This window comes from Physeter macrocephalus, chromosome 4 (genome assembly GCF_002837175.3).
Source record: "Physeter macrocephalus isolate SW-GA chromosome 4, ASM283717v5, whole genome shotgun sequence".
Classification (NCBI taxonomy): Eukaryota; Metazoa; Chordata; class Mammalia; order Artiodactyla; family Physeteridae; genus Physeter; species Physeter macrocephalus.
In genome coordinates, this window is record NC_041217.1 from 5,312,108 (window position 1) to 5,325,358 (window position 13,251).

The 13,251-nt window shown below is 39.3% G+C and overlaps 1 protein-coding gene across 4 annotated transcripts in view; it reads right to left on the minus strand.

Moving 5' to 3' along the window:
* The window catches only part of LOC102991067 (complement factor H-like), a 141,097-nt gene that overhangs the window by 117,624 nt on the left and 10,222 nt on the right, over positions 1–13,251 (minus strand). The gene's annotated exons all lie outside the window — the stretch shown is intronic.

Consider the following 13,251-nt stretch of genomic DNA (forward strand, 5'->3'; position numbering starts at 1 on the left):
TTTACTTACTAGATTACTAGTTTATTATGAAAGGATACAACTCAGGAACAGCCAGATAGAAGAGATGCATGGGGCAAGACTTGGGGGAAGGGGTGTGGAGCTTCCATGTCCTCTCCAGGTGTGTCACTCTCCCAGCACCTCCCTGTGCTCACCAACCTGGAAGCTTCCAAATGCCATTCTTTAGAGATTTTTATGGAGGCTTCATTACATAGACACGATTGATCAAATCACTGGCCCTTGGTGACTGACTAAACCTACAGTTCCGCCTCCCTTCCCAGAACCCCTGAGGTTGGGGACTGGGGTAGGGTGGGGAGGGTGGGACTAAAATTTCCAACCTTCTAATCAAGTGGTTGGTTCCTCCTGGCAACCAGCCCCCATCCTTTTGTTCTCTAGGGCCTTTCCAAAAATCACCTCATTAACATAAACTTAGGTCTGGTTGAAAGAGGCTGGTTGTGAATAACAAAAGACAACACTACTTTCACCTCTTATCCTCTGGAGCTATTTCAGGACTGAGAACAAAAGACCAAAAATTATCAACAAAAGATACTTCCTTTGCTCTGTATTAATTAGGAAATTATAAGAGTTTTGGATCTGTGTGCCAGGAACCATGGATTAAGGCCAAAATGTATATTTCTTATTATTAATCATAATATCACTGTTAGTCTTCATTTCTCTGCAAATGTAAGTCTTAATATATATAAGATATATATTTTACTGTACAGAAATTAAATCTACATAGATTTGTAAGAATAACTTTCCAGATAAATAATTATACTTTACTATATTATTCTTAACTGCTGCACTGCATTCTCTAATACCATTCTTTGTTAAATTCAGGCACTAATATAAGCTCTGAAGGAAAAAAAAATGGATAAAGAGAGAAAATATCTGCTCTCAAAGTGTTTTCACTCTAGTAAGGAGGTTAGTTATTAACTACAAATTCAAAGAGATAATGTGTCCGGGTGTCCAAAATCTTCATCAAGCTCTTGTACCGGCTGCTATACTCCTATTCTGTATTATATCTTGAAGCTCAGTAACCTGGGAACTGGAGACGTCAAGTGTATTGTGTAAATGTGATTGACTATCTCAAATTGAAACCCACTCTGGCAGTTTAGCAATTAGAAACCACCAGAGGTGAAATGGAATAAAATTGAATCCTCACTTTTTTCAGAAAATTGTAGTTATGAAAATCATAAATTTAGGAAATAAAACAAACCATAAAATGAGTATACACACAGAATATTTTTAAATTAAAAATTCTATTTATGAGGATATAATCTATGCAAAATTCAAAATTCAAAGCAAAATTAACTGTAAAATTATTTTCCACATGGAAGCACTTCTTGCAATAACAAAAGCACGAACACTACCAAAGGAAAAATATCAGAGGATGAAAGACCGTTTTCTTAAGAATGGCCAATAAAAAAACCATTACTAAAAATCAGACATGACAATTAAATGTAAATGATATTTTATGACAAATTTCAATGCCAAAAATGTAAAGGAAATGACACTTAATTTTGTAAACAATGAAGGGTCATAAATATCATTATTAAATTAAATTAGAGGTATAAATGACTATAATCTTAATAGATAGCAATTTGGTAATATTTATAAAGAGTCTTAAAAATGCTCAAGTAAATTAACAAATAATTTCAATCTGAAAAAAGTATCCTAAAGCAATAATGAAAGGTTTGCTGAGATTCTTATGGACAAGATGTTTATTCCAATATTTTTATACTGGACAAAATATGTTAAAAAATGTGAATATTGTCATATTGTGGTACATTCACCAGAGGAAACATTTTATGGTTTTTAAAAATTGTGTTTTGGGGAATAGTTAATAATGTGGGTATATGTTAACATAATACTAAGGGGGAAGGTAGTATAGACTTTTTGTTTCTAGTGAACGTATATTAGATCAGGGATCAAAATGGTCAGACTTAAACCTGACTTTTCAACAGAAGTAACAGAAACCAGAAGATGCTAACTGATCACTCCCATTTGCATAAAGCAATAGCTCTCTACCTGGAATTCAATATAAAGAAATAACTTTTCAAGATTCAAGATTTTGATTAACAAAGTTTGAGAGAATTTGCCATTATAGATTCACATTAAGGGAAAAGATGTACTTCAGAAAAAGGAAAATGATCCCAGATATAAGGTTTGTGATGAAGGAAGAAACAAAAACAGTACCTAAACAAATAAATCTAAGTGAATGCCAGCTCTGAAACAATAAAGCTATAGTCTTACGTGATTTAAAATACATACATATTCCCACACATGTACATATACATAAAATAGAGCAGGGGTCCCCAACCCCCAGGCCACGGACTGGTACTGGTCCATGGCCTGTTAGGAACCGGACCACACAGCAGAAGGTGAGTGGTGGGTGAGCAAACGAAGCTTCATCTGTATTTACAGCCGCTCCCCATCCCTCGCATTACCGCCTGAGCTCTGCCTCCTGTCAGATCAGTGGCGACATTAGATTCTCATAGGAGTGCGAACCCTACTGTGGACTACACCTGCGAGGGATCTAGGTTGTGCACTTCTTATAAGAATCTAATGCCTGGTGATCTGAGGTGGAGTTGAGGTGGTGATGCTAGCGCTGGGGAGCGGCTGCAAATACAGATCATCATTAGCAGAGAGGTTTGACTGCACAGAGACCATCATAAATCAGTTGCTTGCAGATTCATATCAAAACCCTATCAGTGAGTGGCAAGTGAAAATTAAGCTGCACCTGGTGGCAGGCTTTATAGTGGCAAGGGAGTTGATGTACTTCAGTTGTACAGCTGCATCTGGTGGCAGGCTTTAAGTCAGAATCTGACACTTCTGCTAGTCCACAAGTGGCCCGTCCATTATTTTATTCATCACTTGCGTCCTCCCCTCTTTCCCATACTGTGCCTTTGTCTCAGTCACAGATTTGGTAAGCCCACAAACTAACCCTAGCCAAAATGAGTAAAAAACAAATGTTGCTGGAGAGCTTCTTTGAAAAGCTTCATCATCTCACCCAGTGATGAGACAGCAGAAGACTCTAAGACTGCCAACAAAAAGGAAGCTACATTTAAAAGAAAATACCAAGAGTCATACTTAAATTATGGTTTCATTGCAACAGATGTTTCACATTCTCCAAGCCCGCTTTGTATAATATGCAGCAACCGGCTCTCCAATGAAGCCGTGAAACCTTCAAAACTGCTTCGTCTTATGGAGACCAAGCACTCTGCATTAAAAGACAAGCCTTTGGAGTTTTTCAAGAGAAAAAAACATGAACACGAAGAACAAAAGCAATTATTGAAGGCCACAACTTCATCAAATGTGTCTGCACTGAGAGCATCATTCTTAGTGGCTAACCTCATCGCTAAAGCTAAGAAGCCCTTTACTATTGGTGAAGAGTTGATTCTGCCTACTGCTAAGGACATTTGTTGTGAAATTTTAGGAGTGGTTGCTGTTCAAAAGGTGGCATGTGTCTCTCTTTCAGCTAGCACCATAACTAGATGAATTGAAATAGCAGAGTATATTGAGGCACAATTGTTAGAGAGGATTAATGAGTCACCATGTTATGCTATCCAGGTTGAGAGTCTACCAATGTTGACAACAAGGCGACAATGCTTGTTTCTATGCGATATATTTTTCAGGAGGATGTCCCTGAGGATATGTTATGTGCACTTTTGTTGCCAACCAACACCACAGTTGCAGAACTAGTCAAATCTTTGAATGATTACATACCAGGAAAATTGAATTGGTCATTTTGTGTCACTGTATGCATGGAGGGAGCAGCTGCCATGACTGGACAGCTTTCTGGTTTCACTACTTAGGTCAGGGAGGTCACTTCTGAATGTGAGTCTACACACTGTGTCATCCAGAGAAATGCTGGTTAGCTAAAAAATGTCACCTGAACTTAACAACGTTTTGCAGGCTGTGATTAAAATTATCAACCACATTAAAATACATGCCCTTAACTCATGTCTGTTCATGCAGCTCTGTGAGGAGATAGATGCAGAGCACACACGTCTTTTCTTTTTATTTAACTTTTTTTTAAACATCTTTATTGGAGTATAATTGCTTTAAAATGGTGTGTTAGTTTCTGTTGTATAACAAAGTGAATCAGCTATACGTACACAAACATCCCCATATCTCCTCCCTCTTGCGTCTCCCTCCCACCCTCCCTATCTTACCCCTCTAGGTGGACATAAAGCACCGAGCTGATCTCCCTGTGCTATGTGGCTTCTTCCCACTAGTTATCTATTTTACAATTGGTAGTGTATATATGTCCATGCCACTCTCTCACTTTGTCCCAGCTTACACTTCCTCCTCCCCATGTCCTCAAGTAAATTCTCTATGTCTGTGTCTTTATTCCTGTCCTGCCCTAGGTTCTCAGAAACTTTTTTTTTTTTAGATTCCAAATATATGTGTTAGCATACAGTATTTGTTTTTCTCTTTCTGACTTACTTCACTCTGTATGACAGACTCTAGGTCCATCCACCTCACTACAAATAGTTCAATTTCATTTCTTTTGCAAGAAGGTTCCCTTTTCTCCACATCCTCTCCAGCATTTATTGTTTGCAGATTTTCTGATGATGGCCATTCTGACCAATGTGAGGTGATACCTCAAGGTAGTTTTGATTTGCATTTCTCTAATGATTAGTGATGTTGAGCATTCTTTCAATGTGTTTGTTGGCCATCTGTATGTCTTCTTTGGAGAAATGTCTATTTAGGTCTTCTGCCCATTTTTGGATTGGGTTGTTTGTTTTTTAGGATATTGAGCTGCATGTGCTGCTTGTATATTTTGGAGACTAATCCTTTGACAGTTGCTTCATTTGCAAGTATTTTCCCCCATTCTGAGGGTTGTCTTTTTGTCTTGTTTATGTTTTCCTTTGCTGTGCAAAAGCTTTTGAGTTTCATTAGGTCCCATTGTTTATTTTTGTTTTTATTTCCATTTCTCTAGGAGGTGGGTCAAAAAAGGATCTTGCTGTGATTTATGTCATAGAGAGTGCTGCCTATGTTTTCCTCTAAGAGTTTTGTAGTGTCTGGATTACACTTAGGTCTTTAATCCATTTTGAGTTTATTTTTGTGTATAGTATTAGGGACTGTTGTAATTTCATTCTTTCACATGTAGCTGTCCAGCTTTGTCAGCACTACTTATTGAGGAGGCTGTTTTTTCTCCATCATAAATTCTTGTCTCCTTTATCAAAGATAAAGTGACTATATGTGGGTGGGTTTATCTCTGGGCTTTCTATTCTGTTCCATTGATCTATATTTCTGTTTTTGTGCCAGTACAATACTGTCTTGATTAGTGTAGCTTTGTAGTATAGTCTGAAGTCAGGGAGCCAGATTCCTCCAGCTCTGTTTTCCTTTCTCAAGATTACTTTGGCTATTCGGGGTCTTTTGTGTTTCCATACAAATTGTGACTTTTTTGTTCTACTTATGTGAAAAATGACAGTGGTAGTTTGATAGGGATTGCATTGAATCTGTAGATTGCTTTGGGTAGTATAGTCATTTTCACTATGTTGATTCTTCCAATCCAAGAACATGGTATGTCTCTCCATCTGTTTGTATCATCTTTAATTTCTTTCATCAGTGTCTTATAGTTTTCTGCATACAGGTCTTTTGTTTCCGTAGGTAGGTTTATTCCTAGGTATTTTATTCTTTTTGTGCAATGGTAAATGGGAGTGTTTCCTTAATTTCTCTTTCAGATTTTTCATCATTAGTGTATAGGAATGCAAGAGATTTCTGTGCAGAGGAAATGCTTTCAGTTTTTCACCATTGAGAATGATGTATGCTGTGGGTTTGTCATATATGGCCTTTATTATGTTGAGGTAGGTTCCCTCTATGCCCACTTTCTGGAGAGTTTTTTTTTTATCATAAATGGGTGTTGAATTTTGTCAAAAGATTTTTCTGCATCTATTGAGACGATCATATGGTTTTTCTTCTTCAATTTGTTAATATTGTGTATCACATTGATTGATTTGCGTATATTGAAGAATCCTTGCATCCCTGGGATAAATCCCACTTGATCATGGTGTATGATCCTTTTGATGTGTTGTTGGATTCTGTTGTCTAGTATTTGGTTGAGGATTTTTGCATCTATATTCATCAGTGATATTGGTCTGTAATTTTCTTGTCTGTAGTAACTTTGTCTGGTTTTGGTATCAGGGTGATGGTGGCACATAGAATGACTTTGGGAGTGTTCCCTGCTCTGCAAATTTTCCGAAGAGTTTGAGAAGGATGGGAGTTAGCTCTTCTCTAAATGTTTGATAGAATTCACCTGTGAAACCATCTGGTCCTGGACTTTTATTTGTTGGAAGTATTTTAATCACAGTTTCAATTTCATTACTTGTGATTGGTCTGTTCATATTTTCTATTTCTTCCGGGTTCAGTCTTGGAAGGTTATACCTTTCTAAGAATTTGTCCATTTCTTCCAGGTTGTCCATTTTATTGGTATAGAGTTGCTTGTAGTCATCTCTCATGATCCTTTGTATTTCTGCAGTGTCATTTGTTATTTCTCCTTTTCATTCAGTGCTTGTGATTGGTCTGTTTATATTTTCTGTTTCTCCCTGGTTCAATCTGGGAGGTTGTGCTTTTCTAAGAATTTGTCCATTTCTTCCAGGTTGTCCATTTTATTGGCCTATAGTTGCCTGTAGTCATCTCTCATGAGCCTTTGTATTTCTGCAGTGTCAGTTGTTACTTCTCCTTTTTCATTTCTAATTCTGTTGGTTTGTGTCTTCTCCTTTTTTTTCTTAATGAGTCTGGCTAATGGTTTATCAATTTTGTTTATCTTCTCAAAGAACCAGATTTTAAGATGATTGATCTTTGCTATTGTTTCCTTCATTTCTTTTTCATTTATTTCTGATTTGATCTTTATGATTTCTTTCCTTCTGCAAACTTTGGGGGTTTTTTGTTCTTTTTTCTCTAATTGCTTTAGGTGTAAGGTTAGGTTGTTTATTTTAGATGTTTCTTGAGGTAGGATTGTATTACTATAAACTTCCCTCTTAGAACTGCTTTTCCTGCATCCCATAGGTTTTGGGTCATCGTCTTTTCATTGTCATTTGTTTCTAGATATTATTTGATTTCCTCTTTGATTTCTTCAGTGATCTCTTGGTTATTTAGTAGTGTATTGTTTAGCCTCCATGTGTTTGAATTTTTTACAGATTTTTTCCTGTAATTGATATCTAGTCTCATAGCATTGTGGTTGGAAAAGATCCTTGATATGATTTCAATTTTCTTAATTTACCAAGGCTTGATTTGTGACCCAAGATATGATGTATCCATGATCACCTGTAAGTGTAATCTGCTGTTTTTGGATGGAATGCCTTATAAATATCAATTAAGTCCATCTGGTTTAATGTATCATTTAAAGCTTGTGTTTCCTTATTTATATTCATTTTGGATGATCTGTCCATTGGTGAAAGTGGGGTGTTAAAGTCCCATACTATGATTGTGTTACTGTTGATTTCCCCTTTTATGGCTGTTATCATTTGCCTTAATTATTGAGGTGCTCCTATGTTGGATGCATAAATATTTACAATTGTTATATCTTCTTCTTGGATTGATCCCTTTATCATTATGTAGTGTCCTTCTTGGTCTCTTGTAATAGTCTTTATTTTAAAGTCTATTTTGTCTATATGAGAATTGCTACTCCAACTTTCTTTTGATTTCCATTGCATGGAATATATTTTTCCATCCCCTCATTTTCAGTCTGTATGTGTCCATAGGTCTGAACCAACTTTCTTTTGATTTCCATTGCATGGAATATATTTTTCCATCCCCTCATTTTCAGTCTGTATGTGTCCATAGGTCTGAAGTGGGTCTCTTGTAGTCAGCATATATATGGGTCTTGTTTTTGTATCCATTCAGCCAGTCTATGTCTTTTGGTTGGAGCATTTAATCCATTTACGTTTAAGGTAGTTACCAATATGTATGTTCTTATTACATTTTCTTAATTGTTTTGGATTTGTTATTGTAGGTCTTTTCCTTCTCTTGTGTTTCCTGCCTAGAGAAGTTCTTTTAGCATTTGTTGTAGAGCTGGTTTGGTGGTGCTGAATTCTCTTTGCTTTTGCTTGTCTGTAAAGCTTTTAATTTTTCCATTGAATCTGAATGAGATCCTTGCAGGGTAGAGTAATCTTGGTTGTAAGATTTTCCCTCTCATCACTTTAAATATGTCCTGCCACTCCCTTCTGGCTTTCAAAGTTTCTGCTGAAAGATCAGCTGTTAACCTTATGGGGATCCCCTTGTATATTATTTGTTTTTTCTCCCTTGCTGCTTTGAATAATTTTTCTTTGTATTTAATTTTTGACAGTTTGATTAATATGTGTCTTGGTGTGTTTCTCCTTGGATTTATCCTATATGGGACTCTGTGCTTCCTGGACTTCATTAACTATTTCCTTTCCCATATTAGGGAAGTTTTCAACTATAATCTCTTCAAATATTTTCTCAGTCCCTTTTTTTTTCCCTTCTTCTTCTGGGGCCCCTACAATTCGAATGTTGGTGTGTTTAATATTGTCCCAGAAGTCTCTGAGACTGTCCTCAATTCTTTTCATTCTTTATTCTTTATTCTTCCCTGCAGTAGTTCTTTCCACTATTTTACCTTCCAGGTCACTTATCCATTCTTCTGCCTCAGTTATTCTGCTATTGATTGCTTTCAGAGAATTTTTAATTTCATTTATTGTGTTGTTCATCATTGTTTGTTTGCTCTTTAGTTCTTCTAGGTCCTTGTTAAACGTTTCTTTTATTTTCTCCATTCTATTTCCATGATTTTGGATCACCTTTACTATCATTACTCTGAATTCTTTTTCAGGTAGACTGCCTATTTCCTCTTCAGTTGTTTGGTCTGTTGGGTTTTTTACCTTGCTCCTTTATCTGCTGTGTACTTCTCTGTCTTCTTATTTTGCTTAACTTACTATGTTTGGGGTCTCCATTTCACAGGCTGTAGGTTTGTAGTCCCTGTTGTTTTTGGTGTCTGCCCTCAGTGGCTGAGGTTGGTTCAGTGGGTTGCGTAGGCTTCCTTGTGGAGGGGACTAGTGTTCCGGTGGATGAGGCTGGATCATGTCTTTCTGGTGGGCAGGACCACGTCCAGTGGTGTGTTTTGGGGTGTCTGTGAACTTATTATGATTTTAAGCAGCCTCTGTGCTAATGGGTGGGTTTGTGTTCCTGTCTTGCTAGTTGTTTGGCATACAGGTGTCTAGCCCTGTAGCTTGCTGGTCATTGAGTGGAGCTGGGTTTAGTGTTGAGATGGAGATCTCTGGGAGAGCTTTCGCAGTTTGATATTACGTGAGGCCAGGAGGTCTGTGGTGGACCAGTGTCCTGAAGTTGGCTCTCCCACCTCAGAGGCACAGCACTGACTCCTGGCTGGAGCACCAAGACCCTGTCATCCACATGGCTCAGAAGGAAAGGGAGAAAAAGAACGAATGAAAGAAAGAAAGGAAGGAAGAAAGGAAGAAAGGAAGAAAAGAAAAAGAAAGAAAGAAAGAAAGGAAAAATGAGTAAATTAAATAAAGTTATTAAAATATAAAATAGAGAAAGAAGGAAGAGAGCAACCAAACCAAAAAAACATATCCACCAATGATAACAAGTGCTAAAAACTATACTAAAAAAAAAAAAGTCCCACAAAACAGACAGTCAAAACCCTTGGACAAATGGCAAAAGCAAAGCTATACAGACAAAATCACACAAAGAAGCATACACATACACACTCACAAAAAGAGAAAAAGGAAAAATATATATATATAAAATAAAAAAGGAAGAGAGCAGCCAAATCAATAAACAAATCTACCAATGATAATAAGCTCTAAATACTAAACTAAATAAACATTTAACCAGAAACAAATTAGATGCAGAAAATGAACCCGAATTCTACAGTTGCTCCCAAACTTCACCGCCTCAATTTGGGATGATTCGTTGTCTATTCAGGTATTCCACAGATGCGGGTACATCAAGTTGACTGTGGAGATTTAATCCGCTGCTCCTGAGGCTGCTGGGAGAGATTTCCCTTTCTCTTCTGTGTTAGCACAGCTCCCGGGGTTCAGCTTTGGATTTGGCCCCGCCTCTGCATGTAGGTCACCTGATGGCGTCTGCTCTTCACTCAGACAGGATGGGATTAAAGGAGCAGCTGATTCGGGGGCTCTGGCTCCCTCAGGCTGCGGAGAGGGAAGTGTACGGATGCGGGGCGAGCCTACGGCGGCAGAAGCCAGCGTGACGTTGCACCAGCCTGAGGCGTGCCGTGTGTTCTCCCAGGGAAGTTGTCCCTGGATCACGGGACCGTGGCAGTGGCGGGCTGCACAGCCTCCCAGGAGGGGCGGTGTGGAGAGTGACCTGTGCTCGCACACAGGCTTCTTGGTGGCGGCAGCAGCAGCCTTAGTGTCTCACGCCCGTCTCTGGGGTCCGTGCTGATAGCCGCGGCTCGTGCCTGTCTCTGGAGCTTGTTCAGGTGGTGCTCTGATCTCCTCTCCTCGCGCACCCCAAAACAATGGTATCTTGCCTCTTCAGCAGATCCAGACTTTTTCCCGGACTCCCTCCCGGCCAGCTGTGGTGCACTAACCCCTTCAGGCTGTGTTCACTCTGCCAACTCCAGTCCTCTCCCTGCGCTCCGACCGAAGCCCGACCCTCAGCTCCCAGCCCCGCCCGCCCTGGCGGGTGAGCAGACAAGCCTCTCGGGCTGGTGAGTGCCGGTCGGCACCGATCCTCTGTGCGGGAATCTCTCCGCTTTGCCCTCTGCACCCCTGTGGCTGCGCTCTCCTCCGTGGCTCCGAAGCTCCCCCTTCCGCCACCCACAGTCTCCACCCGCGAAGGGGCTTCCTCGTGTGTGGAAACCTTTCCTCCTTCACAGCTCCCTCCCACTGGTGCAGGTCCCGTCCCTATTCTTTAGTCTCTGTTTTTTCTTTTCTCTTTTGCCCTACCCAGGTACGTGGGGAGTTTCTTGCCTTTTGGGAGGTCTGAGGTCTTCTGCCAGCGTTCAGTGGGTGTTCTGTAGGAGTTGTTCCACGTGTAGATGTATTTCTGATGTATTTGTAGAGAGGAAGGTGATCTCCACGTCTTCCTCTTCCACCATTGTGAAGGCGCCCCCCACGTCTTCTCTTATACACAGAAGTGAGATGGCTTTCTAAAGGTAGATCACTGGCCAGAGGTTTTGAATTACGAGAGCCACTCCAGAGATTTCTTTTAGAAAAACAGTCACCACTGGCAGCACATTTCAGTGACACAGAATGGGTCGCAAAACTTGCTTACTTGTGTGACATATTCAACCTGCTCAATGAACTGAATCTGTCACTTCGGGGGAGAATGACAACTGTGTTCAAGTCGGCAGATAAAGTGGCTGCATTCAAAGCCAGACTGGAATTATGGGGGTGACAAGTGAACATTAGGATTTTTGACATGTTTCAAACATTAGCAGAGATTTTGAAAGAGACTGAGCCAGGGCCTTCTTTCTCCCAGCTGGTGCGTGCTCACCTATCTCAGCTTTCAAAAGAGTTTGAGCATTACTTCCCAACCACAAAAGACCCCCGAACTGGAAAGGAATGGATCCATGACCCATTTGTGAATAAGCCAGGTGAATCGGCTTTGTCTGTGCTAGAAGAGGATCAACTGCTTGAGATCGCAAATGATGGTGGACTTAAAAGTATGTTTGAGACAACCTGATATCTCCATACCTTCTGGATTAAAGTCAAGGCAGAATATCCTGAGATGGTCACAAAAGCACTGAAAAGCCTGCTTCCGTTTTCAACATGCTATCTTTGTGAAGCAGGGTTTTCTGCAGTGACAGCAACCAAAATGAGATTATGCAGTAGACTGGACATAAGCAAAACACTTCAGGTGTCACTGTGTCCCATCACCCCCAGATGGGACCATCTTGTTGCAGGAAAACAAGCTCAGGGCTCCCACTGATCCTGCATTATGGTGAGCTATATAATCATTTCATTATACATTACAGTGTAATAATAATAGAAATAAACTGCACAATAAATGTAATGCTCTTGAATCATCCTGAAACCACTGCCCACCTTGGTCCGTGGAAAAATTGTCTTCCACAAAACTGGTCTCTGGTGCCAAAAAGGCTGGGGACCGCTGAAATACAGGACAACTGTGAGTTAATTGAGAGAAGAGAACAGAAAATTAAGGATATAACTTTAAGACTCACAATGTCCAGAGAAATGGAAAGGTATTAATTAGCTGTGATAGATTTGATGAGGGGTCAGCTTGGCCAGGCATCCATCCCCAGTTATTTAACCAAACATTATTCTAGATACTGCTGGGAAGGTATGTAGCCAGATATAATCCTAAACAATTAATTTTAAACAAGGTGTTTATCCTGGATAATTTGTTTGGGCCTGATTAAATCACTTGAATGGTTTTAAAAGCAGATCTGAGCCTGATCCAAAAAAGAGAAGAAATTCTACTGTGGACAGCAGCCTCATTGCCTGTGTTCTTCCCTCTCTGATGGGGAGTCCTATGGAATTTAGACTTGCTTATCCACAATTGCATTAGACAATTCCTTGTCTTGTAGTAGATTTCTCTTTTGATAGGCATTTAGGTAAGTAGGTAGTCATAGATAGAGAGAGAGTTAAATAGAGAGTTAGATAGATAGACAGATAGACAGACAGACAGATAGATGATAAACTTTTACTGATTATGTTTTTCTAGTTGAACCTGACTGATAAATTAGTATTAAATTTTGATAAGAAGGCATGTTTTATTTTGAAAAAAAAAGGCATGTTTAAATTTCTAAGTTAATTACAGAAGCAGAATTGAGATTAAAAACTTCCAGCCTACTTGACAGGAAAAGATTATATAACAAGAAATAACTAAATCAAAAGACGGCAAGGTCACAGAGAGGAAAAAATACAGAAAAGGGGATTGAGTGTAGATTTTAACTCAAACATATCAGTAATTTTACTGTATAGAAATGGATTAATTGCTCTAGTTCAAAATCAATGGTTTTTATTAAATTAGTATCTTAGATATTTGCACTCCCATGTTCACTGCAACAGTACTCAGAATAGGCGAAATATGGAATCAAAGTGCCCCTTGAGGGATGAAGGGAAAAAGAAAATGCTATAGGCATATAGTGGAATATTATTGAGCCATTAAAAAGAAAGAAATTCTGCCATTTGCCACTACATGGAAGAATCTTGAGAGTATTTTGCTAAGTGAAAGAAGCAAGTCAGACAGATACAGTTAAAAACTGTATGGTACGGGGCTTCCCTGGTGGCGCAGTGGTTGAGAGTCCGCCTGCCGATGCAGGGGACACGGGTTCGCGCC